The sequence below is a fragment of the Corapipo altera genome, unplaced genomic scaffold, assembly GCF_003945725.1.
Source record: "Corapipo altera isolate COAL_440 unplaced genomic scaffold, ASM394572v1 22b, whole genome shotgun sequence".
Classification (NCBI taxonomy): domain Eukaryota; kingdom Metazoa; phylum Chordata; class Aves; order Passeriformes; family Pipridae; genus Corapipo; species Corapipo altera.
The window spans coordinates 26,516,540-26,544,087 of record NW_020884876.1 but is presented as its reverse complement, the minus strand read 5'-3'; positions in this window follow the sequence as shown (position 1 = coordinate 26,544,087).

The window sequence follows — 27,548 nt, the reverse complement described above, 5'->3', positions numbered from 1 at the left end:
GGTTTTTAGATCACTAATAAGTAGTTTATGTTTTCATGTTATAAAATACAACTTGGACGCAGGACTGGAAGGGATACTAAACAAGTTTGCAGATGACACAAAACTGAGAGGAGCTGTTGACTCCCTCAAAGGCAGGAAGGCCCTGCAGAGAGACATTGACAAATCAGAGGACTGGGCAGTCACCAGCCATATGAAGTTCAACAAGGGGAAGTACCAGATTCTGCACCTGGGATGAGGCAACTCTGGATGTTCGTACCATCGTGTCCTGGGGGGCATCAGGCAAAGCACCATCAGCTGGTTGAGGGAGGGGATTGTCCCACTCCGCTCTGCACTGGTGCAGCCTCGCCTTGAATATTGTGTGCAGTTTTGGGCACCATAATATAAGAAAGATATTAAGCCATTAGAGAGCATCCAAAGGAGGGCAATGAAGATGGTGAAGGGCCTTGAGGGGAAGCCGTAGGAGGAGCAGCTGAGGGCGTTTAGTCTGTTCATCTTGGAGGAGACTGAGGGGAGACCTCATTGTAGTCTCCAACTTCCTTGTGAGAGGAAGAGGAGGGGCAGGCACTGATCCCTTCTCTCTGGCGATCAGTGACAGGACCCAAGGGAATGGTCTGAAGCTGTATCAGGGAGGTTTAGGTTGGGTATTTGGAAAAGTTTCTTCACCCAGAGGGTGGTTGGGCACTGGGACAGGCTTCCCAGGGAAGTGGTCACAGCACCAAGTCTGACAGAGTTCAAGAAGTGTTTGGACAATGCTTTCAGGCATGTGGGGTGATTCTTGGGGCTGCCCTGTGCAGGGCCAGGAGCTGGACATCGATGATCCTCATGAGTCCCTTCCAATGGGGCATATTTTGTCAATCTGTGATTCTGTGCAAGATATATCCAAGCAAGTTAAATTTCTGAATTTTCCTTTTGGAGAATAGCTCCCCATATTTTATCTTTTACAATTTTCCAATAAGAGTTTATTCTAAAAAAGGATTACTACTCTTGTTCACTGTACATACACAGGAAATTGTAAGTTCATTTAATTAAAAATCATTTCAAATTAATACAATAAATTCTGCTGAACATTGGCTGAGTATTGAAGAATTGCCCCTTCGTGGACATTTTTTATGTGATTGACCAGATACTGTACAGCTTTTGAAAATGCTTCAAAATGGGTTTCATTTGTGGCTCTCAGAAAGCTTTATAGCATAATAATCAAAGCTAAGAATATTCTAAAGTGAGGTGAAGACAATAAAATATGCACATTTGATAGGCAGGTGCTACAATGCTCCGTTCCACTAATAATGTTAATATTGGCAAGCTACTGGCACAGGTTAGACATCTGAAATACAATCTAAATCTCAGTTGCCACCTCTAGTAATAAATTGCAGTGTGTTTATTTTACCTTCCCAACAGTGACCACAGATATAATTACAAATCATCTATTACCAAAAAAAAAAAAAAGAAAGAAAGCACTGCACATCTCTTTATTAGTGGAAATGTCCCTGTTTTTTCTGTTAGATTCAGAAAGCAGTACTTTTTGTTTTGTTTTTACATATTTAGGGGGTTTTTGTGGGTTTTGTTGGTTTTTTGTTTATGTTGCTTTGGGGTTTTGTTTTGGTTCAGTTTTTTTCTAGAGATTTGAAAAAAAAAAAAAACCAAACAAAACAAAACAAGCCAACTTTCCATTATTTTCCTAAATTTAATCTGATGAATGTGCCTTGTAAGAGTAATAGGTGTCATGGCACTCATCCCAGTCAACCCAATGACTTGAAGTATATAGCCAAAAATACACATCTTAACCCCATTTTCAAGTCTTCAAAGCTTAAAAAACTAAGAAACTTCTTCTTATCAACAATTCTGTCATCCTGTGAATGTTTGATATCAGGTTTTTTTCTGCTCCTTTCACATCTTATGACAAACTTTTAAAGAATTACTCATGGGTCTATTTCTGGTCTAAATTTCAGTTTGTTGACAAACTAATTTCTCAAATAACTGTCACATTCACCCCATCTAAGTCAACATAATGTCCCCTAACTTGACACGGTGTTAACCAGTCACTTTCAAATTTTCTACACCAATCTGAAACAACAATCACAGGAGAGAGCTCAGCTCACAAGTGTTAGCCTACTGTGTATATCAGCAGGAGGCATTTTGGCTCACACGGCCACTTTCTGAGATGAGTTTTGAGTAAGTGGCAGGGAAAAGAAAAAGGAAAACAAAATAACGAAAACAAAGACAAGAAACAAGAAACGATAAGCAGAAAAGCGGAAAGGTTCAGGAAGGGCAGGTCCTGTCTGTACACACACATATACTGTCCTCAACGAATGGTTTTCTGCACAAGAACCAATTTTAGACAAGTCCTCAGGCTGTCACACCCGCTCCTAAAGCCGTGCCTGGCTGTGCAACAGTGCTAGGTGTCTGTCACATGCTGTAATCAGTAGAGTGGAAAATGACATCTGCAGGCCTGTCAAGGCAGTCGTAGCAGCTACCACCCCAACTGCAACCAGGCTGGCACCACCTGCCCCCCACACTCCAGTCAGCTGCCAGCCCCGCCACAGCCACCCCTCGCCGCGCTGCCATACGCCACCCTGGCAAAGGGACAGGGCACCAAGCCACCCTGGGATGGGAAACGTGTTTGGGCCACCTGACAGCAGGGTCAGCCCTGAGGTTGCTCTCTGCTGAGTGATGAGATCAGACAGGGCACTGTGGGCCCCCTGAGTGCCTCATCTGTGTCCTTCTAATTGAATGTGGCACTGACAAGGGACTTGAACTTGCGCCACAGTGTTTGGTGCAAGTGAAACAATCATTTTAAAATAATTGCTGTGGCAGAGGGCTCATGGCCACCAAGGGTGACCTGCCACATGCCATCTGAGAAGGAGGTAGAAAAGGCTGCAGTTGGGTGTACGCAGCCCCTTCATTCTCCACACCTCTCCCACCAGCTTCACCAAGAGCACAAACTCCTGTGCAGCTCTAGTTTGCTTTTATCATTACATTGAATGACTCTAAGGATGATTTTTGCAGTGCTTTGTATTTAGTGGAAGGGATATCCTTTTTGTTCTTAAAGAGCTTTAGAAATGAAGCCAAAGTCATTCATAACTTGAGGAATTAAGTGCAAGTGTAAAAATCCAGGACCACATCCTCAGTATTTCTCCACAGCACAATACTCACACCCAAACCACAACCCACAGAAAATTGTGAAGTGGCTATAGGCAAGCACAGGTGCAACATAAGCCTTTCTACCTTCTCAAGGTTTCCACTGGGCTGACTGCCTTCTCCGCTTTTTCCTTCTGAACTTTGGAAAAGATTGGACTGCTCAATACGTCCTTGCCAGTGTGACAGAAGAATCAACAGCACATGTTCAAGGAGTTACTCCTTCACAATAAACAACTGTTAAAAGCTAGAAACAACCATGGCTAACAGCACAGAATGGACAATATTATCAGAAACTCAGAGATTAATGTTAGAGACTGGCAAGGAGAAATTAACATAATACACAGGTATATATATCTATATAATCATACAGAATCTGACTGTGAGATATGAGTCATCTAAGAGGTCATGGCACTCTCACTGGAAGCTTACAAGGAGCCAAGAGAACATACCCCCAAGCAGCTGGGAGCTTGATGAGAAAGACTAGATACCCTCTTACAGAAAAGGATCCATTTTGGCAGAGTACAAGACAGTAGACTCCCACACATTCTACCTCCCTCCTCTGTAATGCAGGAGTCTGAAACTATGCTTTCAATTTCTTTTCCCTTGTCTTTAGCACTGATTTTTTTCTAAATAATGCACATAATGCATGCACTTTTAGAGGAAGCTGACCCTGTAACAGACATGTTTTCAAGCCCTAGGGCCAAATTCTCAAATTTTCTTCAGATGTTGCTTCAAAAAAGATACAGTGTTAATCAACACAGAAGTGTATCTGAAGATTTTTAATGAGTTTTTATCAATAATTTAAACTTTATTATTATTGCTGTTGTTTGGCTTTCCTTGTTTCAATTACTTCTCCTTGTAGTATGATGTTTTAAGCGACTCTAATGTTTGCCTAATGTCAAGGCTCAAAACAAAATAAAGACATCAATTAAAAATATTGGAACTACCAAAATTACACATTTTTATGTTGGAAAAGTACCCAAATACTAGAAGCTTTCCATATTACAACTTCTAGTACATTTCCCGGTGCTCCACAACTTCTGATTTGGTTGGGATTATTAAAATTACTTTAGTTCAACAAGCTCTCAATACAGTAATGTATATGTTCATTTCCCTAACCTGGAACAGAGCCAAGTACCCTCACCAGAAACAACAGACAACACTCACAGAATAACTGATAGAGCAGGGCTCTTTTTTAAGTAAGTTATGCTCATCTCACAGACACCAAACTTGACCCTGGTCCAACATAACAAACGATGAAGGACAAGATTTTGAACCAACAGGAGTACATATTTTGGTGAACAGGATACGAGTTGCAGAACTTTACAGTGCAGAGCATATAATAAAGTGATTATATTCACACACAGTACACCATAGACATAGCTTTTTGCTGAAGATGTTAGTTTACACTGTGTGAAAGCAGAAGACAGCAAAATTGCTTTTCTTTGTTCTTGTGTAGTTTCTGACCAAGTGATATCCATCAGGAATGATGTATGCTCACAAAAAGCAGACCAGAAGAAAATCTGTTCTGAATTCAAGTTCAACTCATCAGGTGGATTTGGGGTCTTATCTGTGAGCAGACTGAAAAGACTACAAAAGAGAAACAAGGTGGAAGTTGCTTGTGGTTTCTGCATGGGAGTGAAAAAAAAAAAGTGGAAAAAGCTCTGAAAAATTTTCTCGCTGGACCTTCCTATAGGATTAGGCTTGAGGTGGGCGACAGCCTCAGAGGCTTCTTCATGCAGGTTTGAATAATAGCTGAGGCTGATGCTCTACACCTCAGGTCCCCCCTCTATGAACTAAAGACCATCAGAGCCCAAAAGTGATTATACAGGGGGTTGTTTTGTTTCCTCAAGACTGTGATTTCACAAGGAGATTTTAACTCATGCCTTGGTATTAATGTTTTGTGCACCCTTTTGCGCCATCACCCATTACACTGAAGGTTTAACAGATTTCTCAAAAAGGAATCCTATGGCAGCCCTTTTCTACCTCCTTTTCGTTGGGAGAACTGCACTTATTCTCCACTTTTACTGAGCTCCTCATCAGAGGACCTTGTACTGATCATAGAAGATACTGCAATGTTGCATTCTAAAAAAAAGAAAAAAAAAGAAAAACAAGTCATTACCTTGCCTTCCTTTCATATTATTTTTTTCCTAGACTTTTTTCATTGGCCTCTGGTCAGACTGTCATGACACATTCCAATTAAAGTTATATATTATCACAGGTGTCCTTTCACTAGTGCCGATGCTCCCACTGGACAGAAGATTTTTCTGATAGCACTTTGATGTCCACTATTCAGCACTTTAATTTCCTGACAAATTCATCATGTGTAATTTATCATCGGGGTGTTCAATCTTACAATAATAAAAGGCAGAGCTTGATGCTTTCCATACCATTTAATGTATAGACTGTTTGATTTTTATTTAAATTTGTATTAAAACTGCAGTTTCCTCTAACATATTCCTTTCCTGAAATGCACACATCTCGGCATTTAGTGGTATTCAGATGTTATTGGTCTAGTTAACTAAACAAATCTAAGAAAATATTTCATTACTATTTCAGTGCCAAAAATCTAACTTGTATCTAATACCCAAGGACCGCATCAAGAAATTCAAAGAAAATGTAGCCCATAAGAGGTATGTAAGTGTCATAGGAGTAACTTTTTCCCCATTTTACAGTGTGATAACAGAAGCAGGCAGAGATTACTAAAGGAGAAAAAATAGATTAAAGCCATTTATAAAGTTCCACTAGAAGTTTGCAGGAGAACCAAAAACTTGGAATACTAAAGTACAGTTCTGTAGTTTCACCACAAAGCTCATTTGTCCTTTCATAAATGTCAAATAGTGTTAGAAAAAGCAGGTGACTTTTATAGCACTTCTATTTCTTCCTGAGAATCATCTACAGCCAAAATCCTAAATTCTATTCCAGTGAATATTTTAGACAATTTAAAGAATTTCCATTCTCTAGAACTTTTTCAGAACCGTTACCTGAACCTTAAAATATATTTTCTTGAGTTCTATCAGCAGCAATTCTTCTTCTCTTTTAACTGAGAATGATGCTTAGCATGTGGGATAATGCACATTTTGAAACTAGACAGAGGCAAAAGACAAAAATGAATACAAAAGGATGACTGTGCACTGCTGGGATGGTGATTCACAAAGGAAGATGAGAGTTGGTAACTGCAGTTCTGGGTATTGTTCATCTCCCAGCATGTTTAAGTTTAATTTAAAGGCTCTTTCACATGAAATTTCCAAACTTACACAAACTACCTGGTGTCCAAGAGAATCTTCCCTTACAGCTTCTGAGTAGCAAGCTCCATGTAAAACAAAATGGCAATATGCTGAAGATCAGCTCCAAAAAAACCTGAGTTTTCCTTGTCTACACAGAAATATACTGACACGTGCCCGCACATATCTTTATATTAACAGGAAGAAACATCTGCATAATAATTATGTTCCAAGGAATGAATCTAAAGAGGTCAGCACATTATATTGATGCATTTCGTTCACAACTAATGATTTTACAGCCTGATTTGAGAAAAATTTGCTCCACAGCACTCAGCTTCCCTCTATTGAAGAAGCTATTTTAAACTTCAGTGTCCAAAACTGCATGCAACTGCTACTAAATTTTGTTTGAAATCAGAGGGTAAAGAATACATTAACCCTTCACTGAAATTCTTAGTATTCACGTCTCTATTCCTTAGTTATCCTGATCTCAGCCTAGAGATACATGAGGGCTCTACATGCCTAGCAAAGCCCCACAGAAACATGTTTTCTCTCTTTTATGGAAATAATTTTGCAAACAAGGTAAAAAAAAAAGTTCTAAGTATTTTATGCTAATTTTATGATGCTTATAAATTTATAATTCCACAAACAAACTTGTTAGGGTTGAAAGCCCGTAGGAGATTCTTTTTATGAACAATAATTTTTTTCTAAGCCTCGACTGGAATGCTTATGAAAGATCCCAAGACATTTAATTCCTACAGAGTAGCAGCTGAGGCTATCTGCAAATCCTTGTTTTGGACAGCATTGTAATGATAAAAAGCATTACTTCTGGGGGCACCTATCACTGGGTGCTGACACAAAAATTCCCACTGATGAATCCATGGATTTTCTTTTCCCAGTTCAGTCAGTTCAAGGCCTGATTCTTCTTTCCCATACCTCAGCTGTGCACCTTATTTATACCAGGATACAGAGTTCAGAGTTACACAATTTGCATACAATGGTGGTTACTTTTAACAATTTATGTATCAGCCTGGATACTGGAGTCCCTATCTGGATATATGTTGTCAAATCAACGAGGTCAGCTTAAAAGCACAGCCTGGGCCCCTGTGTGCTTTGCCTGAAGTTTACCTATGGCTGTACCTGCAAATAGCCTTGTGTTGCTCATAGGTGCAAGTAGAGGATATTCTGAGGCTCTGCCCCCTGGCACAGAAACATTGACTGATTCATTGCACCCATCCCTTCCCATGTCAACTACAAGTAGCCCGAAGCCCACTTGCCCTCAGGCTCCTGTTATCCTGTTGGCCACAAGACAAGCAACCTGTTTCCAGACCTTCCCAAGTCACAGGCATCACTGTCTAGGACAGAAAACTATGCAAGCCGAAAAACAGAGCAAGTACCTCTGGGTCATGGCAAGTGCAGCCAACTCACAGAAACAGCACTTTACAGGGGCAGAGGTGCAGGTACCCACCGCCTGACCACAATTCACTTTCTCACAGCAAATAGCAAAAGCCAAAAGGTACCTAATGAGACATGTGGGAGTGACATGGTCAGAGACAAGGGGATTAACAAAGGGAATAAGTGTAAATAAATGAAATGTAAGCCACAGAGAAGGCTCTTTTACACTGAGAAATGTGTCAACAAGAAGAGCGACTTCCAGACCTCCCAGAAGCTGCTAGGGACAAAAGTCAAAGTGCAGGTGGCTGTAATCCAAGTTGGGAAGTGTTTTTCAAAAGAGGAAAACCCGTAGTGGTCAAGAGATTTCAGACCTGTGGCAGAATCAAAACTGAAGATGAAGTGGAGGAAATTGAAGAAAAATAGCAGCATAAGTATTTTTTTAAAAAAACATAGAAACAAAGACTTTCTAAAAGGTAATTTGGGAACTACCATTTCTTTACCTTCCCCGAAGCTCCTACTGAGCCAGTTTGATGTTTTATGTTTTATTTACAAGTACACCTTTACAGTATTCAGATTTTCGTATCCTCGTTTTGTTTCTAACACTCCACTCATCTCTTCTACTATAATTTGTTCTTTGCAGTCAGCCATGAGAGAAATAAATGCAAATCAAAGCTGAGTAACAACATACCTTTCGTAATTCATTACCTTCATTCAATTTGTTCTATTCCTGTCCCTTTGTCTCTCCTTTGTTCCCCATAGAGATTAACATATCCTTCCCTCCCTCTCTATTTTTTTCCTTTATTAGCTACTACTTTAATTCTAATGCCTTTTTGCCTTTTTCTTTGCCTTTTGCAATAGCCAGAGCCTGTCTCCTGGTTTTTGGTCACTCTACCCCTCTTTCTCTTTGCAGTTTGCAACACACACACACACATACACACGCTACCTTCTCTCCTTCCCATATATTGCTGTCTCTCCACCAGCATACAGCCACCCTCTCCATTCTCACTGCCTCCTCTCCGTTCAACTCCCCTTCTCGTGTGAATCCAGGCACCCTTCCATTGAAGAGCCAGGTCCTCTGCTTCGGCCTGAGCATCTCCCCTGATTGTCTTGAAGTTACACTGAAAAAACAAGACAGGTTGAAAGAGGAAGGAGTAGCTGGAAACTCGCCAGCCTCCTGAGTGTACCTTGATCCTGTCTCTTGACCTTTCAAGTACAGAATAAACAGAATGAACAGCCAATAACTGCAGAAGGAGTTTATATTTTCAGAAGGCAAGAATAGCTAAATAGTAAATATGACTTTAGCTCAAAGGAAAATGTTTTTTAGGTTTTATTGGAGAAGGGGAGAAGAACCGTTATCAATCTAGATGAGTTGTGACATGTTCAGGACAATTTCTTCAGGTATCTAAAAATTTTCCTTTTTGTTAATGTACACTGTAGGGACTAGGTTATATGTCAGGTCTACTGAAGACAACTACATGTGCATTGAGATACAATCTCTTCAACATGCAGGTTGACAACAGCTGAAACCTAATATTCACAAATCGCTTGTGAAACATGGGAAAAGAAAAGAGACAACTAAAGAAACAGTACAATTTTCTCTTGACAACATCCCAACAGATTTCTCCAGTTATGGACAGAGTAATTTATAGGAAAAAAAAAAAGTAATAATTAGCATTTCACTTTTCTTCAGCATTGTCAGGAATTTAAATATACCCAAGATCAAAATAATAATGAGAAACAGCTAATTCCTCTATTACAGGTAATTTTCCAGAGGCTCACAGGAGTAATTTATTGCCTATTGTGAAAAATATATGGTGGTGGTGACAGCTAGTTGCTTTCCCACCTTCTTCTTCATCTACACACAATTTTCCTTCTACTTTCAGTTTGGTGTTGCACATAATTCATGTGGCATTCACATCAGTCATGTAAGAAAAAATAGTGTAATAAGCTCAGCTATCTCGACCTCCTGTGAGATTTCCCCAGTACTGTCCCCAGTTCCCTCAAAACTGGCAGACAACCTCTCTCCCTTCTCAGTGTGCCAGACCTTGCATCAGTGCCTAATTTGTGGCAGGAATTACAGTCAGGGAAAAGATTTCATATTAATGAAGCTGGCTTGAACCAATTTTGTCCTCCTTCCCAATGTAAGATTTTAGCCCCTTTGAACTTCCCGCTGCTAAAATGCCATGCTATTAATTTCTTCTTTCGCAATTTTGGAAGACAAAATATGTAGTAGGACAGAAAAGAAATATGAGGCCATAACCGTGATGTCCTTACTCTACTATTACAAATAGGTATATTTTCTTCTGCCCTGGTCGTTCTTAAAACCACTTGCATTAGGCAAAATCTACTTGTGGGAGTTAGAAAGCAAGCATCCTTCTGCTTGCAGAAAGCTTTACTAAAATTCAGCCAGAGTACCAGGTGGGAGGTATGGAGAGGGAAGATGGGGAGATTACTTAGGAATTAATTTATTTTTCTTGGAGAATACTTTTATTTTTAATGTCTGGAAATCTTACTTTTCACCCTCTTTTTATCTTGGTCATATTTCTTTTGGTTATAATATATTGGTTTTGTTTAATTAAATGACACATTGCATTGAATTCCTGATTATCACAGTCTCCTTTTACAGGGCCATGCTACCTCTTAGATCATCTGTGAACACACTATATGAATCATATTGCATAGCACCACCGAGTAATCACAAACAATGAGATTCCCAAACAAATGTGATTGACTTGGGCCACTGGAAGTTCAGCATATGTCCAAATCTCCTGCAACATTTTGAAAATCTCTGCAAACCATTCTAAAGCCCAGATATAACTTAAATATGTAAACTGCCACATATATTTTACATACATATAATTAGATGCTCCTATATACATAGGGGGGTAGTGAATCAATTCTGCTAAGGAATAATAAGCAAAGACAAAGTAATGGAGCAGAAAGTCTTATAGCTCCACCGGGAGCTGCCCATGAACAAGATGCACTTAGTACTGGCACTAGACAGAGACAAAATAAAATTTTTCTATTTAGCACCAGTATCCTTCACCTGGATAAGAAGGCAAAAAAGTGCAAATAAAAAAAGACATCAGAATAACAAATAACTGCAGACAGCCACTCCGGACCTATTCTGAAACAACAGAATACGCTTTAAAAAGCAGTAAAACCAATAAAAATCCAGTCATCTTGAAAAAGGAGAGTCTTCGATGCAATAAAGGCAGTCAATAAAGAAACTCTCTCATTTAAACATCAAATGCACATTGTTTTGCAACACCTGTTATTCAGCCATAATAGCTTTCTTAACCTGTCAAAGTGTTTAAGCTGAGGAAAAGAAATGGGCCTCCAGCTGTGCACTTCGGTGGAGAAAGTCTGCGCGAAGCGATATTAGTTTAATGAAATGTGTACAGATTGTAATTGTGGTAATAAGAGGGCAATTCCCAGAGGGGCAGTAGGAAGGCGGAGAGTGCAGTCGAGCAGAAAACAGAAGCTGGAGACTGGAGAGAGAGACTGATATCCTGTGTATGGACCCTTGCTGTCCAGCCTCCTTGCCTACTGCATAGCACTACCAGATCTGCTCCCCGGCAAGCTGCAGGACTGCCCTGTGTCTCACCCTTGCCCATCTTCCTGGTATACTTCCCAGAGAAGAGACCAAAGACAACCCACATCTCACCAATGGAGCCTGGCAGTATCTGTGATACAGGCTCATGGATATGTTGGGATACAGAAAATCCTGACAAAATAAAAAATCAGCATTTGAATACACTGGCCCGGTAAGCCCTGAAACTCTGCAGTGCCCAGGAAGCTACAAAGCATGTTTTCCCAGGAAAACAAATTGTCAAAGTCATGGAAAAATGAGAAACAACACTTAGGGAGGAGATCAGGAAAGAGCAACATCAAAAAACGTATTAGACCTTTCCCTTCATTTTTTTAAAAGAAGGACAAACAGCCCTGCTTCAGTTTGCTTGCCCATGCAAGTACTGCAAACCCATTCATATCAGGTAGATTCCTACACCAGAACTCTCAATGCCAAAGTGCATCCCAGGGTCAGTCTAAGAGAAAATGTCAAAATCAGCACCACTCATCACAGCAAGTACTGTTTAGAAGAATTCCTGAGCTATGAAGTCTTTATCAGCTAAGCCTATTGTAATAATTTGACAGTGTAATTCAGTAAATCCATCCTCATGGTTGTTAAACCAGCCTAGCGGGTATCAGAGATCCACCAGCTTCTATGAGTGTTTTTGTAAGGAAACACCTCTCTCTGACTCTCCGTCCTGTGAATAGTTCAGTAGACAGTAAGAGCTAAGGCAGAAGCAAAGACTGACTTTCTTTCACAAAAATGGGAAGGTATTTGGAAAATATGGGAAAAAAAAAAAAAGACAGTTTGACTCCTTCCAGAATACAAACAAAAATTAGTGAGGGCTGAAGAAAGATGGGGCAGGAGAGGTGAAGGAGCAGAGTTGGAGACAGAAAAAGTTAGCAATGATATCAAGGAAGAATATAATGGTCATAAGAGAAGAAGAACCTATTTCAAGAAGGTTAAACAAAAAGGTATGAGAGAAGAGTAAAAAAAATTAAGACATTTTAGATTGAAAAAACATGACCCAGAAAAGCATCTAAACAAAGAAAGAGGTAGAAAATGAGAAGTATTTTACTTCATAGGCATAAATGAAGGAGCTAAAAAGAAAAGAAAAAATAGATGTCAAGTTAAAGGAAAATCCAAGTAAAAAGCTGTGTTTGAAGTTGAGGGCGGTAAGAATTTTCAGCCAGGGTCATGATTCAGGAATAGATAACTAGTGATTCATCCAGTTTCTCCTAGAATCAACAAGTATTATGCTGCCTTCCTATTCTCAAAATTGTCTTATTTGCCAATCATATACTAGGAAAATAAATTCACAGTTTTATTACATCATTTGCAGAATAATGTTTTTTTCTACATAGGCAACTCACCAATGAACACTGTATTGCTGTCAATCAGCTGAAAAATATATTTTGGAAAGCAACCACTCATCTGAAAAGGTGAAACTCATTTAAGTGGTGAAACCCATCTTGCCTAGCCTTGCTCAGAGCCCTACTGACACCCTTTTACAGAAAATATATCTATGATATGCAGTAGCGAGAGCACTTCCTACAGCTGCTGCAGGGGAGCACAAAGAGATATTGCAGACAGCGAGGGAATCTCAGCTATTTGTTTTAGCTATAATTGGAGAGTTAACAAGGGCTATCACTGTTTCAGACCTTCACTTTTCCAGCTCTGCAACACATACTTCTGCTCCGTTAACACAGGAACGAGCAGGAACTGCGTGTTGTTATTTAGTGACATTAGCGAGCTGCGGACCTCTGACAGTGCCCGAGGGAAGCTTGTGAGCTTTTTAATTCATCTCCCTGATTGTAAGGAATAGCTCACAACATGATGGCTGTAATTAGTTAGGACAATGCTGAGGGCATGGCGACAAGGTTCATCAGACTCAGGGCAACTACAGTTGCCCACAGATTTATGCCACCGGTACAGATGTCATAAAGCTCCTTTCCACATGCCTTCAAAACTTCTTCAGCTACAACTCTTGATCCAGGCTAACAGAGGTGACCCAGCTAGCAAAATATGCTGTGTGAAAGGGACTGGAGAGCAAGGAAGGGATGTGAGGCAGAGCTCAGCTTCTCAATCCCATGTCCCTTTTAATGATGGTTGAGAAAATTGCTCAGACTTCTCCAGCTGAGGCCTCAGTTGTGATGTGACACTATCACCTCTCATCAGTCACATCTCCTTCTGAGCCAGGATGTCACAGAAGACAACATGACTGATGCAACCTGACACATCATGTCACCATGCCAGGTCTGCCAGCTGGGAAATTGGGAGGAGGGAGAAAGAAACAACAAAAAAAAAAAACACAAAGCGAAAGAAAACAGGCTCATCTGAGTTGCTGTGTTGAGGGGGGGTGTCTTGTTTTCAAGAAAGGTCATGCTGTCCACAAAAACCAAAAACCCAAAGATATGTAAAAGAAAAAAACCCAACACCCAAACAACAGACTGGGGACAAATCAGTGACTAAATTGTCTACTGAAGGTCTACTAAAAGTTTAGACAGACCTTCTATACTGAATGAAGGGGCACAGCAAGGCCAACAGGTCTCCTTCTCTCTTCTACTCTACTGAAAACTGCGCAAGCAAACCAAGCCTTTCCTCAAAGGGAAGATTCATGTTCCTAAGGACTCGTCCAAGACATTTCTATCAGATGTGTTCTCATTTTCCAAAGCAGGAAAGCAGAGAAAGAGACAGTTGCTTACCTTTCCCTTAAAAACAGTAAAATAATTTTAGTTCGCAGCAATGCATAACTATGGAAATAAGTATACACATAAATTTCTGCAATACATACATTAATACTGGCAGGGAGAGCAGAGACAATTTGGGATGCAGCACTGTTGGAGACATCCTCATTGCTTCTTCTCTCCAAATTAGTGAAGAAGCTATTCAAAGCAAGATGATCTACCTTGTAAAAAGTGCCCTCCTACACTCATACACTGTGACTACAGATCTCAGGAGTCATGGGAGCTTCAGTCAATGGTATCTCAGCCAATGCCACTTCTGCCATAGTGCATGATTTAACAAATCTGAGATGGCTGTGTAAACAATTTAGCAAGGAAAAGGCACAAATACTTTGAGCCAGCAGTGCCAAAACAATTTAGAACAACTTACTGTTTTTATTTTCTTATTATTATTTCCATCTATCCCATAATACTAATAGCAACAACCGGACGCATATAAAATGTTGCAGCACCCCACAAACACACAAACGAGAAATCAAATAGCAGAACATTCATGTCAGCTAAGCTATATTTTACATGCTGACCCAGATTTTACTAAATTTAGTTCCTGTTTTTGAACAAGAAGCTTTTTGACACAGAAAATGCTGTCACTGGGTTGCCAGAGTAATTTTCTGCAGACACAATGTGGTACATATATTTGCAATTTAACAAGAATCATGCCTGCCAATAACCACAAATAGAAAAAGTTTTAGTTACATTAAGATCAGCCTGAAGTTCTGGCACATTACATGTTGTAGTATTTGCTGCTATTTTCATAGCTAAATGCAAATTTGAATTTGCAAGAAATATTGTTTGTTTGTCATCACCTATTCTTCAAATTCCTAACACATCAAGTACCAGTCTCAACAATGGGGGTTTCCTGATCTTCTAATGCCTTAATTACCAACATTAATTTTTTTCATTAAAAAAAACAGGCGAAAGTTAATTCATTAGCATCAGTACATGTCTCTTCTCTTTTCCTCCCTAGATAGAGCTGAAACATGCAGTCAGCCTGAATTGCCCTGACCAGGCAGTCTTGTACTGGCAGGCAGACATTGCTATCTAGTCCTTCTCACTTATCAATTGGCTTTGGGCAGTTTAGCTGCTGATGCCAATCACTGAGTGAGAGGTTTTATAGTGACATCTGCCTGTCAGTGAGCCTGACTGCTTGTGACTACCTTACAGGGCAATTTTTCTTCTCCTTAAATGTCAGTTTGTTTAACCACAGTCCAGTCACAGCTGCCAACTACATGCCATGAGAGTATTTCTAGTAGAAAATAAGGAAAAAGAAAATCTATTAAACATGAAAACATTTAATTCTGGCTTAGCCTCAGGCTGCACTATCCTTAGGGACTGGCCAAGCTCATTGCTGATATCAAGAAATTCTTTTTATTGCCTTGTTGCTCTTTTGCTTTAATTGATTTTTTTGTTAATATCACACTGACCATAATTTGCAGATGACTCACAGCCAGCCAGGGTGGGCTAGAGAGCCCACTATTTCAGTTATGGTGCAGTGCCCTTCTCTTCACTCACAGATTTCTGTTCAGGAATTGTTCACCAGCTTACTTCAAAAACAAGGTTTTGATTCAATTTCATGGAAGTTATGTAGCTCTCTTCTAGGTAGACCAAAAGCCTATTTTATTTGCTTTACTTCCTACCACAGGTGAAGTACTTAAAAGCTTAGTTATCTGAACAGCAGTGATGATTTCAGTATTACCTGCACACTACTTTAAAATGAAATTAATATTTATACTTAATTTTTGATTTCTTACCTTTGTGTTAGGGATGAAATGTTAGCTCCCAAAAGGTACTGCATTATTAGTAGAATTATTAGAGGGAAAAAAACTCTCAGGACCCTGGGGAGATGTGCACTGCCACTGTTAGCAACAGCATCATGTGTTGTGATGCAGAGGAAAAATCACTTATATGCACTCTTACACTCCTATCTCTTATACAGGTGAGGGAGGGATCACATGTGGCCACAGCTTTCACTCAAAAGCTGAACAACACGATAAAGTTACAAATATTCATCAAGATTTTTTTAAAAGGTACAAATAAAAATTTGCACATTCAATTTCAGCTCTTCATTAATTTTAAGTTATTTTTGAGCAAATATTTATTTTTGCAAATAAGTTTTTTAACAAGAGCAATCACCAAAACTCAGTCTGTAGCTGCCATATTTTAAAATGATCCAACAAATCATATTTACAAGGTAATGTAACCAAAATTTGCCATTTGGAGAGAAAACATAAAGAGTCATAATAGAATGGATTAAAAATACTGAATGTTCACAATAATAGTAAATACAGGGAAAAGAGTTAAGATGTAGAGACAAAACGAAACATTTTTCTTGTGTATATAAAGTTCAAATATACTTCCCCTGGTCCACCGTAAGACACATGAAACATACCAAAAATACATGACAGAGATTAAGTCTCTAAGTAGTTTGTTAAAAGAAGCTGAAATTCAGGTCAGGTCCCAATGTCCAGATATCAAGTCCATCAACCCTATCATCTTACTGCTTTATCTTTATCACCGCCTTTGAAGGAGACCGGAGTTAGCAGCCTATATATGAAATGCTGCCTCTACATAGTCACACAGATTTGTGCTTCAGATTCATTTTCTCCTCTTTCTTTTCTGTTTATGCTTGCCTTATTTTTAATTTCCTCCTTTGTAAAAACCTATACTTTATCTCAAGCTTCTAGCCAGTCAGCTGATTTTTATATCTTTCTGTGTATTTAGAACTAGACTGAAATGAAAATTAATAATCCCTTTGGAAAATGTACATGCACCTGTATGTACTACTGAGGCCAGCAGATCCTATTAAGAGAATGGTTTACTAATATTATGCAATTACAAAACTATTCCCCTCAAGTAGCACTACTAGTTTTTAGCCCACCTCTTTAGAAGACTCAGTCTGCTCAAGCCAAAAACCTGAACTAATACCTAGGGCAAAACAATAAGAGAAGCCCTAAGGGAGGGCTGATTGCCAGCAGACCTGCCTCTTTACTTTCTCTCTCTCATTACTCTACCTTCTCTTCTTTCAATCCACTATTTTAGTCAATTCCCAGATTTACTTCACTTTTTCCTTCTGGCACTTGGCTGTCTTAGTCTTCCTTTCCTCATGATCCACTTTTTTTTTTTTTTTTTATATTTTCTCCCTTATTCCAACAAATGCTCCATAGCAGACAGATTCATTCATCTCTAGCACCTTATCTGGTGGAGCATATGTTTCTTGTCTTTGAGGTCAGATTAACTATTCCTTATAAATGTTACAAAGAAAAAATATGTGTTGGCAGCAAGTTCTGCTACTCTTAGCCATCATTTTTGTCCACTGCATTAAGCTCATTTAGCATGCTTAAACATGCCTTTTGTCAACAGCAACAAAAGGAAAAAGTAGCCGAACTCTAGTTAATAAATCATTTTCTGAAAGTAGAAACTGCCTGAGAAATATGATGCCAAGAAGTTAATGCATGTTACTCTCACAAGAGAGGAAAAATGAGGAGAAAATATTTAACCATCTTTTGTAATTATAAAAGGTTCTTTCTATATATATGTCTGTGTGTGTACCCATTGAACTATTTTAAAAAAAAGGGGTTATACTGAAGTGCACTACATCATTTTAGGCATGGATTCACCCATCTCTACTTGGTCTTATTTCCTAATTAGATAACCAATTCATTATTACCTAAATTTGAAATAAGTCTTCCCATTAGGCCAACTTCTAGAAGTTTTACATATATATACATATATATCTCTGTATACCTTAAAACAATAAGGAAAACACTATACAGTATGAATCATATAACAGGAATCATATAACAGGGAACCACAGCAACCCTGATATTAGCTCAGCTGGTTAAAGCCTGGTGCTAATAATACCAAGGTTGTGAGTTAGGTTCCTGTATGGGCCATTCACTTAAGTGTTGGACTCAGTGATCGTTTTGGGTCCCTTCCAAACCAGAATGTTTTGTGATTCTGAAAGCATTTCCCACTAGCTCATAGCTTTCCCCGTCCACAGGGAAGATCCAACAACCATAATAACCAAGAAGCAGCTAAAAAGAGTTCAAGATGTCTGAGAATTTACTATTTTAAAATCAGACAAATCATTATTTAAATGGCTGGGATGGACGAAATTTAAGTGAAAAGCAAGTGAAAACAATAAAATCTGATTAAGCACCATATTACGGTCTGCCATTAATCTGCACAGGTTATCTAAAAAGATCTGGAAGAATAGACAGGGAGGTTGAGAGAGTGTTTCTTTCTTTGTCTTTTCTGTCTACTCTATCCTTGTTTCCAGTGGTCAGTTTAAGCAATAATACACAAAATTTAGATTTCATAGCAGGACTACTGTGCTATACCCTGTGCAGGTAAATATTGCAGGAATAGACTAGCACCTCAGCAAGCCTGACCAGACAGACATTACAAACTCTTGTAAGCTAGGACCATAGAAGGGCCCTTAAACATAAGCAGCAAACAGAATTTTTAATCAATTTATCTGTCTTATCTACCACCTCCTGCCAAAAATACTGCCCAGCTGTCCTGTCTTTTGAGATGGCTCCTGGCTTCTTTCTCTCCTCAGAGTGCATCTCACCCACTGAGGAAAAGTAAGGGGGTTGTTCCTGAACATACAAGTCTCTGTTCCATTCTTCAAAACCAGCACCTCATCCCCTTGCTGAAGAGAAGGAAATAACTCTTGCCTATTTGTTATTGTATTGCATACATGTACCAAGCAAAAGACACAAGGAAATTAGCCTAGAAGTCCAAGATACCATTAATTTAGTGCCAATTGTATATCTGCTAGGGACTGGTATCAAGAAGTCGGGAATATTGATAAAGAGAAGAAATACCCAGAGTTGTTCTGGCTGTGCTGCATTTCTAGCACAGGAAGCTTTGCTGGTTCCCAGAAAACTTTGACAGACTAGAGTGTTCACACCGAAGGCTGTAACAGCGTCATCTAAACACCATTTTTATGTTACTATATTCCCTACTGGGGAATTTTTTTCTACTTATTTTGTTCTAGTGCTAACCCTTCTTTCCTTCTGATATTACAATCATCCAAAAGCAATTAGAAGGGAAATTGGAAGTACATGTATATTCACCGTTTGAATTCTGTAAAAACGGGAAAGTAGGGACCATCATGAAGTTTTTGTAAGTATTGAATTAAATATATATTAAAAAGTTACTACTTTATGAAGTCACATGGGGAAGTCTATATAAGAAGTTGTTCTAGAAAATTGGGGGGGGGAAAGTCATTAATGGAAAACAAGAATCTGGCTTTTTGCATGTGCAAAGTAATTTGTTTTCATTGTGTTTCCCCCCACACACTGTGGCTGGTCTCTTCAGAGTTTGGCACAAAGTTAATGAAAAAAAAATGTAACTATTGATTAAAAAAAAAGTTTACACAGTAAATTTCAAGCACGAGGCTCTTTCATTAACCATGTGTCCTGTAATATCGCCAGTGATCTTACCTGTTTTTGCCAAGAAAGAAGAGCAGAGAGCACTGTTTCCTACAGTTTAACAGGTCCTTTCAAAAATACAACACAGCTGCAACCAGGAGTGTCTTGCAGCTTCCAAGCAAAGCCATTATTTGCTGCCTGTCTTCTGTACCTCAAGGAATATCAACTCACTCCCAGGAAAGAAAAACACAAACAAACCCCTATATTTCCACAGATGGATTGAAAAGTTCTGCCACCAAGGAATTTTGATTTATAGTGGGGATTTCCCCTGGCAATGCAAAGAAGATAAGTTTGCATATACTAAAAATGAGAAAAATGAGCTGGAAAAGATAGCTTGGTCCAGATCACAAGAAGTGCTTACAGTATTTGGAATGACTCTGAAATGAAAAGTGGTATAAAAGTAGTCTCAGAATATCTGAGCACTTCTCCCAGCTCTGAGACCATTCAGCATCAGGTAGGTCAAGTAGTGAATTTGAAAAGTGCTAGGTTTGCAGAGGAAGACCTAGTACAGAGGTGTAAAAGTGCCCACATAAAGCTCCTCTGTTTTCCCTCTTCCATAGCCAGAAGTGGAAGATGGGACAATGTGTGCTGCTTCTGCTCCCAAAATAAAGTTCAAAAGAATTTTGAGTCTCTGAAACACTAACTGAGAATAGCATATCATGCCAGACACCATAAGTTTGCACACAAACCCACAAACTCATTATTAGGCTTGCACAAGATAGCAAAGTTTAGTCTTTCTAACTTTTCCCCCCACAGGATCTGAATGCCTGCTTACACTTCTATGAAATTTGGGCTTAATTTTCTGTACTAACCCAGGTTTAAACCAAAGGACAAGCAGCTATTCCATCCAGCACAACCTGCTTTGAGCAAGAATAGATAATTAACACTTTGCTGTTCTCACCTCCAAACACTGCTTTTTGTGCTCAGTCTTACTAGAATCACTCAAACCAGAAAGCTGCCTAGAATAAAGGTAACTTATTGAGATTGCAGGCTTTTGTTTATTCCACTCTTTCTCTGCAGAGGAGACAGGTTTAGACAGACAGCACTACATTTATTGGTAGTTTTCTTGCAGTAGTTGACTCACTAGTATAGAGCACTAACACAGCACATTCTCCTCAGGTTTCCCCATACCTCTGAGTGGATGAATGCTAGGGTGAAACCATCCCAAGCCTTTGCATCTGCCACCTGCAGCAGTTTTGACTGCAGGAAGCAGAAGGCAAACCCAGCTCCACGTCACAACATTGGCAGAAGGAGAAAGCAACAGACACAGTCATGACAACAGACTGGTATATTTGCAAGTGGGTTTGCATTCAAGGAACAGTTGTACATTTGGGGAGACCTGTGACACTTAATTAAAGCCTGATCCCTGCACACACTGTCAGCAGGAGAGAAAGAGTAGGGAATGACAAATGCCCCCTCCCTTCATGCTGTCCCACTTCCAGAAAGCATGGGCAAAGGCCAAAGTAAGGAGGACTGCTTTCCCCTCGAGCCGCAGTCAAGTGACCAATGCAAGCTTATCACCGTCATGTCACTACCTCTGGGATTCAGAGACTCTTGATGGAGCTCTGAGGGGCATCCATAGAAAACTTATGTAAAGACTGATAGACTGCAATGCTCGTCTCTTCTGCCCAGGCAGATTTTGGCTTCTCATAGAGTGCACCCAGGAAACACATCACCAACCCACGAGCAGAAGCACAGGGAAAGCTAACATCCAGTCACCTCATAGTGGGAGTTTGCAGTAGTATTCTCCCCAAATACTTTTAGAGTTCTCATATGACAGGTAACTTCTATTGGAAAGACATGCACTTTCAGCTGATGTCATTCTGTAAACATTCTTACTGACTGCAAATGAAAGAAGCACTAGGAATTTTTGTGCCTTTTATTTTTTACTCTCTATGAAATAATTTCAAGTTTAATCTCTCTTTCAAATCAGCTTGTGTTGTCCCTCATCCCACTGTGCTAATCATAGATTCATAGGATGGTTTGGATTGGAAGGAATCTTAAAGATCATCCAGTTCCAACCCCCTGTCATGGACAGGGACACCTTTCACTAGACCAGGCTGCTCAGAGCTCCATCCAACCTGGTCTTAAACACTTAGAGGAAAAGAATATCCACAACTTCCCTGGGCAACTTTTTCCAGTGCCTCACCACCCTCACAGTCAGGAATTTTTCCCTAATATCTAATCTAAACCTACTCTCAGTTTGAAGCCATTTTCCCTTGTCCTGCCACTACATGCTCTGTCCATCCTTCTTGTAAGCTCCCTGGAGGCTGTAATTACGTCATTTTGAAGCCTCTTTTCCAGGCTGAACAAATCCAATTTTCTCAGCTTTTCCTCATCAGAGAGGTGCTTCATCCCTCTAATCATCTTGGTGGTCTCATCTGGACTTGCTCCAACAGAGCCATGTCCTTCCTGTGCTGAGGACCCCAAAGCTGGACGCAGCACTCCGGGTGGGGTCTCACCAGAGTGGAGTAGAGGGGCAAGATCACCTCCCTCATCCTGCTACTCATGCTGCTTTTGATGCAGCCCAGGACATGATTGGCTTTCTGGGCTGTGAGAGAACATTGCTGGGTCATGTCCAGTCTCTCATCCACCAGCCCCTCCAAGTCCTTCTCAGTGGGACTGCTCTAGGTCTGTTCATCCCCCAGCCTGTACTGGTATTGGGGGTTGCCCAGATCCAGGTGCAGCAACTTGCAGTTGGTTTTGCTAAACTTCTTGTTAAACGTGGTTACCATGGGCCCACTTCTAGAGCTTGTCCAGGTCCCTCTGGATGGTACCCCATCCTTCAAGTGTGGCAACCACACCAGTCAGCTTGGTGTCATCTGCAAATTGGCTGTGAGTGCACTGGAACCCTTCACCTACATCATCACTGAAGACTTTAAATAACTTGTGTATGCATGTTTGTAAAGAACAGAATCATGGAATCAACTGGGCTGGAAAAGACCTCCGAGATCATCAAGTCCAACCCTTGATCCAACACCACCATGGTTACTATACCATGGCACTAAGTGCCACATCCAGTCTCATCTTAAAAACCTCCAGGGATGGTGAATCCACCACCAATCCAGTGTCTGATTGCTCTCTCCATAAAAAATTTCTTCCTAAAGAATAATGATGGTAAATATAATTATACTCTACTTTTCACTCAAATGAGAATTTTAAAATATAAAAATCTTGAAATCATGGTTAACAGATTCAGCAACATTTGATTTGATCCATATCTGACAGGGACAAATGTAACTACATAATTTATTTCAAGAAAAGAAGAAGAAGAAAAAAGCCTCTTTTGACAATTCACAGTTTTCTTTGGGTCTAACTGGTAATCTGATTTAAAATCCTCAAAGGAAAGTCCAAGTTTAGAACAAACTTCAGAATATCAAACATTGGGATATGGAAAAAAACCCCTGTTTCTGCTTTCTGTACCAAGCCAAATAAGCCTCCTTATTCACTGTATCTCCATACAATAGCATACCATTTGACCATGTAGAAAATGTGCCATACTGTTTACTTCCAGTGTTATATGCTTGATAATAAAACGTATTATGTTAATAGCTATTTATAGTATCACAGAACTCCTTAGTCATTAATTTTCAAATCCAAGTAGAAATTTTAAAGTGCATTTTTTTCAGGGGTTTTTGGGGCTAGTTTGTGGTGGAGTTTTCTACAGTCAGTATTAATAATCTTACTCCTCTGGTATAAATCATAATCAACATGGTGCATTTTCCCAGGATGGCACTCTTGTCTGAGTGTAAATCAGCAAATGCACCAAACATGCAAACAGCATTTTTTGATCACTTCTACTTACTAAAAATAAATAAATAAATAAAATAGTACATTTATAGTAATATTCATGCCAAGTAGCCCATTTTTAAAAATAACTAGCATGCAGTTACTCTATTTGTATTAATTCTCAAAATACAGCTAAAGAAATAAGACAGATCTTGCTATATTTATTTTTGACATGGTAATCTGTGATATATTACAATCAAAAGGAGTGCTGTGTGCACTGCTAAAAACAGACAGTGTCAAATGCTGTACAAAACAAACTAGTGCACAACATTCCACACCATGTTTATCAAACTGTTTAAAAAGCTGAAATGCAGTTGTAGGCCCAGAGTTCACAACATGCACTTCCCCCCCCATTTTGAATGAAACTATTACCAGGGATTCTCAAAAGGAGATGAGAACAAAGCTTCAAGCACCAGGATTAGACTGACTGTGTGAGCAGCCTTTTTATCTCAAATAATGTTTTTTCCCTCTTTTTACAGGAACACCAACATAATTTCCAATACTAGATTTGAAATCTCTCTTTACCAATCACACCCGTGTATCTGTAAACTTAATCCCACCCTCTACACAAGCATTAAAACATATGGTCAGACCTCCTTAAATTTAGCACTTGTTTTTTTCCTTTCCTTCTGATGACCCTCTGTGAATCACAGCTGTTAAACTAAATCACAGTATTTAAACTGCTTTTGAGCCATAAACAACACTCCCTTGAGCTTTCCATGCCTCTGACCTTTACCACATATTATAATTTTAATTTATATACCTGACCACAAACTCTCTCATCTTTATGAAACCTAATTGGTAAAGGATTACTGCCTCTGAACAGATTCTGGACTACCAGCAAATCAGAACAGTTGATGTGCAGCCAACACACTTTCAAAATGATGGAGCATCAGATTTCTATTCTCTACTTGCCCCTGTTTTTCTGGAAGCATCCAGCAGCCATAAAAAAACGAAAGAATTCCTTTGAATTTTAAGTGCAAAATTTTGCGGGAGAAAACAAATAAACAAACAAACCCCTACTCAGTTCCTTGTTTGGGAGACAATACTTAGATACTGAAAACACCTTTGAAGTAACAGCCACTCAAATTCTTACCATGAAATTCCACAGAAATTTTCCATTGGAATCTGGAAAAAGAAGACTTGACTTGTAGTTGAGACTGGAAAAGCTTTCTGTCACAGAGGAAAGTGCTGTCAGCTCACCCAAAACAATCAGAGAAACCACTCCCTTACTAAAAGGCTGATGTAGCTTATAGGATTGAAGACATGACCAGAGCTATGTCTGGGGATGAACCATCAAACTAAATCTCTTGATTGATCAGTTAATCAGAGAGGGAAAGTAGAAGTCTGAAGAGTTTCAGCAAGGTTCAATAGATTTTGGTTGCCTTCAAAAAACAAGGATTTTTTCCCAAGACATTTCTAAGACATTTTCTTTCCTTTTTAGTATTAAAGGAAAATATCCCGAAAGTCAGTTAGAAAAAAGCTGGCTATCCCAGGTGGGTCCAAGCCTTCTGTAGCTTTTCACATATCTAAAACATTCCATCCAGAAATTTAAATGTAGAGTTTTGTGCAGCATTTGATTGAATGCAAGTATCAGATGTGTATAGTCAGAGGGAAAAAATAGGATATAAAAACTTTGTTTGTGAAATTTATTTTTTAATCAATACATAAGCAGTTACTTAAAATATTTTTACATAATTCATACATTAAAAAATACCTATTGAAGACTTAATGTAAATATATTTGCAGTGAAACCATGTACAATTTTTCAAAGCCTACAACAAATAATTTTTCTCTTGAGCATTCAACTGTCTCTAAAATATTTGCAGGAGAAAAGTGAGTAAAATAAAAATAGAGATCCATTTAAAAAAAATACTTCCATACAAATGGAAAAAATAACCTAATTTTTTTTAGTTTCTTATGTTACAAACCTGCAGATCTGACACAGCTCAGATTTATTTAAATTACTTTCCTTTACCAGTGTAAAATATGTGAGACGTCTTAGGTATATTCAGAAGGCTTTTATTGGAGATGAATTTGGCACTCAGCTTTTGAAATTGTTTGCACTGTAGCAGGGTTCACTTTGTGATTCCCAAGGCTGTAGCAGAGTTTTCATTTACATTTTTACTGCATTTTGGTGCAATTCAATTTGAACTCTGGGCAAGATCTTCTACGTGGTGAAAAATCCAGAACTGACTCTGAAGAGAGCATACAAATTTAAATGACATTGCCTTTCTTTTATTCTCAAATTTCCTTTATTTTAAGACAAATAAACTCACATGTAACACCCTTCTTTGCATAGAGCATTGGTAAAATATGCTTTTCATTGGAAAATAGATTTGTGCATGCCAGACACACTCCAGAGGTATGGGACACATATGAGTGGAGACAGCTGACTGAAAAACCCGTTCTAGTCTCAACAAAGCCACTGAAGCTTCTGCTAAGCTCTTTAAAAACTAGTCTGTGTATGAAGGGACAATGACTGTAATATTTAAGCACTGAATATTCTTCTGCTTCCTGAGGGTCACACCTACCCAATGGTGCCACTAATCAATGACAGTATCTAGTTGATACAATGCAGTGATGCCACAGAAAATCCAAAATATTGTTCTCAGGGAGCAATTAGTAGTCTATACCTACTATGCCAAGGGGTTCCTTTTCCCCACATGAGAATTTTTTCATGAGGAGGGAAGTTGTTTATGAAATAGAGGGAAGTGGGAGTTTGAGACGTTCGGCATCTGCGATTTTGAAAACTCATGCACAGACTGACATAAATAGTTTATCCTGAAACTTGGTGTTACCAAAAGGCTTATAATACTAATGAGAAGCTGCTAATGTTTAATTTTGATTATAAGGCACAGGTGAACAGGTGCACTTTAAACCATGAAATGGACTACTAGAGGTAAAGTATTTCTTATTTATTATCATAAGGTTTACCAGACTTAAAAGATTTAAAAGATTTCAGCTCCACATGAGTGCATATCTTTGTCACTCTCCCTAAAGAACTGGTAACATTTAGCCAGGCTCTAGGAGTAACCTTTAAGATGCTGCTTACGAAGGTGCCAAGAGGGATACTTATAATACACAGACTGCAAACTTTTCCTTGCTAACGGCAGGAGGAAGGAGAAGGGAGGGAGAACAGAGCATCCAAAAAGTACTGTTCTTCATTTGTAGTATATTACATACAAAAGACTTGTTAATCAAAAGCAAGACATACTGTAACGAAACATTTTAATTATGTCTCTTAGGAATGTCACTTCAGGCTCTCACAACCCAATATTAAAAAAAAAAAAAAATAAAAGCATCACCTTTAGGAACAGGAATAATCATTAACTAGATGAAGCTAGATAGACAAGATAAAGATTCTATTCAAAGAATTTGCAGCCTAGCAAGAAACATGGGAGATTATAGAGAACATCTGTATCTGCAAATCAGATGTGCACAGGGAGGAAATATCCATCAATCAACATTTATACAGGGTATAAGTGTATTTGTTGTCACATTTTAGTGGTGGAACCACTACTAGATAATCCAGTCATTTTACCTTACTTCAAATGAAAAAATCTGTCCCTAAAAATGTAATTTTAAAGGCTTACTTTCACCGAGAAACTGTATGCTTTCCCACACGAAAATGTTTGGTTGCTGATGAGTAGCTATTAATTAAGCTATTGACCTACCCCTCAGGGCTGGTGGCAGATGTGGTACTATCATGTGACAATTCACATGGTCAGCATGGCTTACTTTTTAATAGGCTACTTTAATAAAAGTTAAACCTTTAACTCTCACCAGCCTACAGAAAAAATATGCAAGCGATTGAATGTCATTAATTGCCTGATAATCATTAGGCTATTTACTTGATCTTGAGGTTTCAACAGCAAGGTGCTTCCTCTCACCAGATGTGACCTTATCAAGAAAAACTCAAAAAAAAAAAGGCAATGCCAATAACATCCTGAGAATCCTGTTAACAGAAAGCAGTACAGGCTTTAAGATACCATCATGCAGCAGGCCTCTGAATAACTTGATCACAATGACAATACAAATCGTGAGTTACAACTGCTGGACCAAACTCAATCATGTGCTGGATTTTTTTTAAAATCTACCTTAGGTTGTCTGTATTTGGTATTGATATGTTGCATTTAACATGTCAAAATAAAACTTGGTTAATTTTGCATAAGCCAATTCACTTGCTATCTTTGCTACCAATGCCTGCAGACCCTTCCTGCAGGTGAACTTGTCCTCTGAAAGTCTGTAA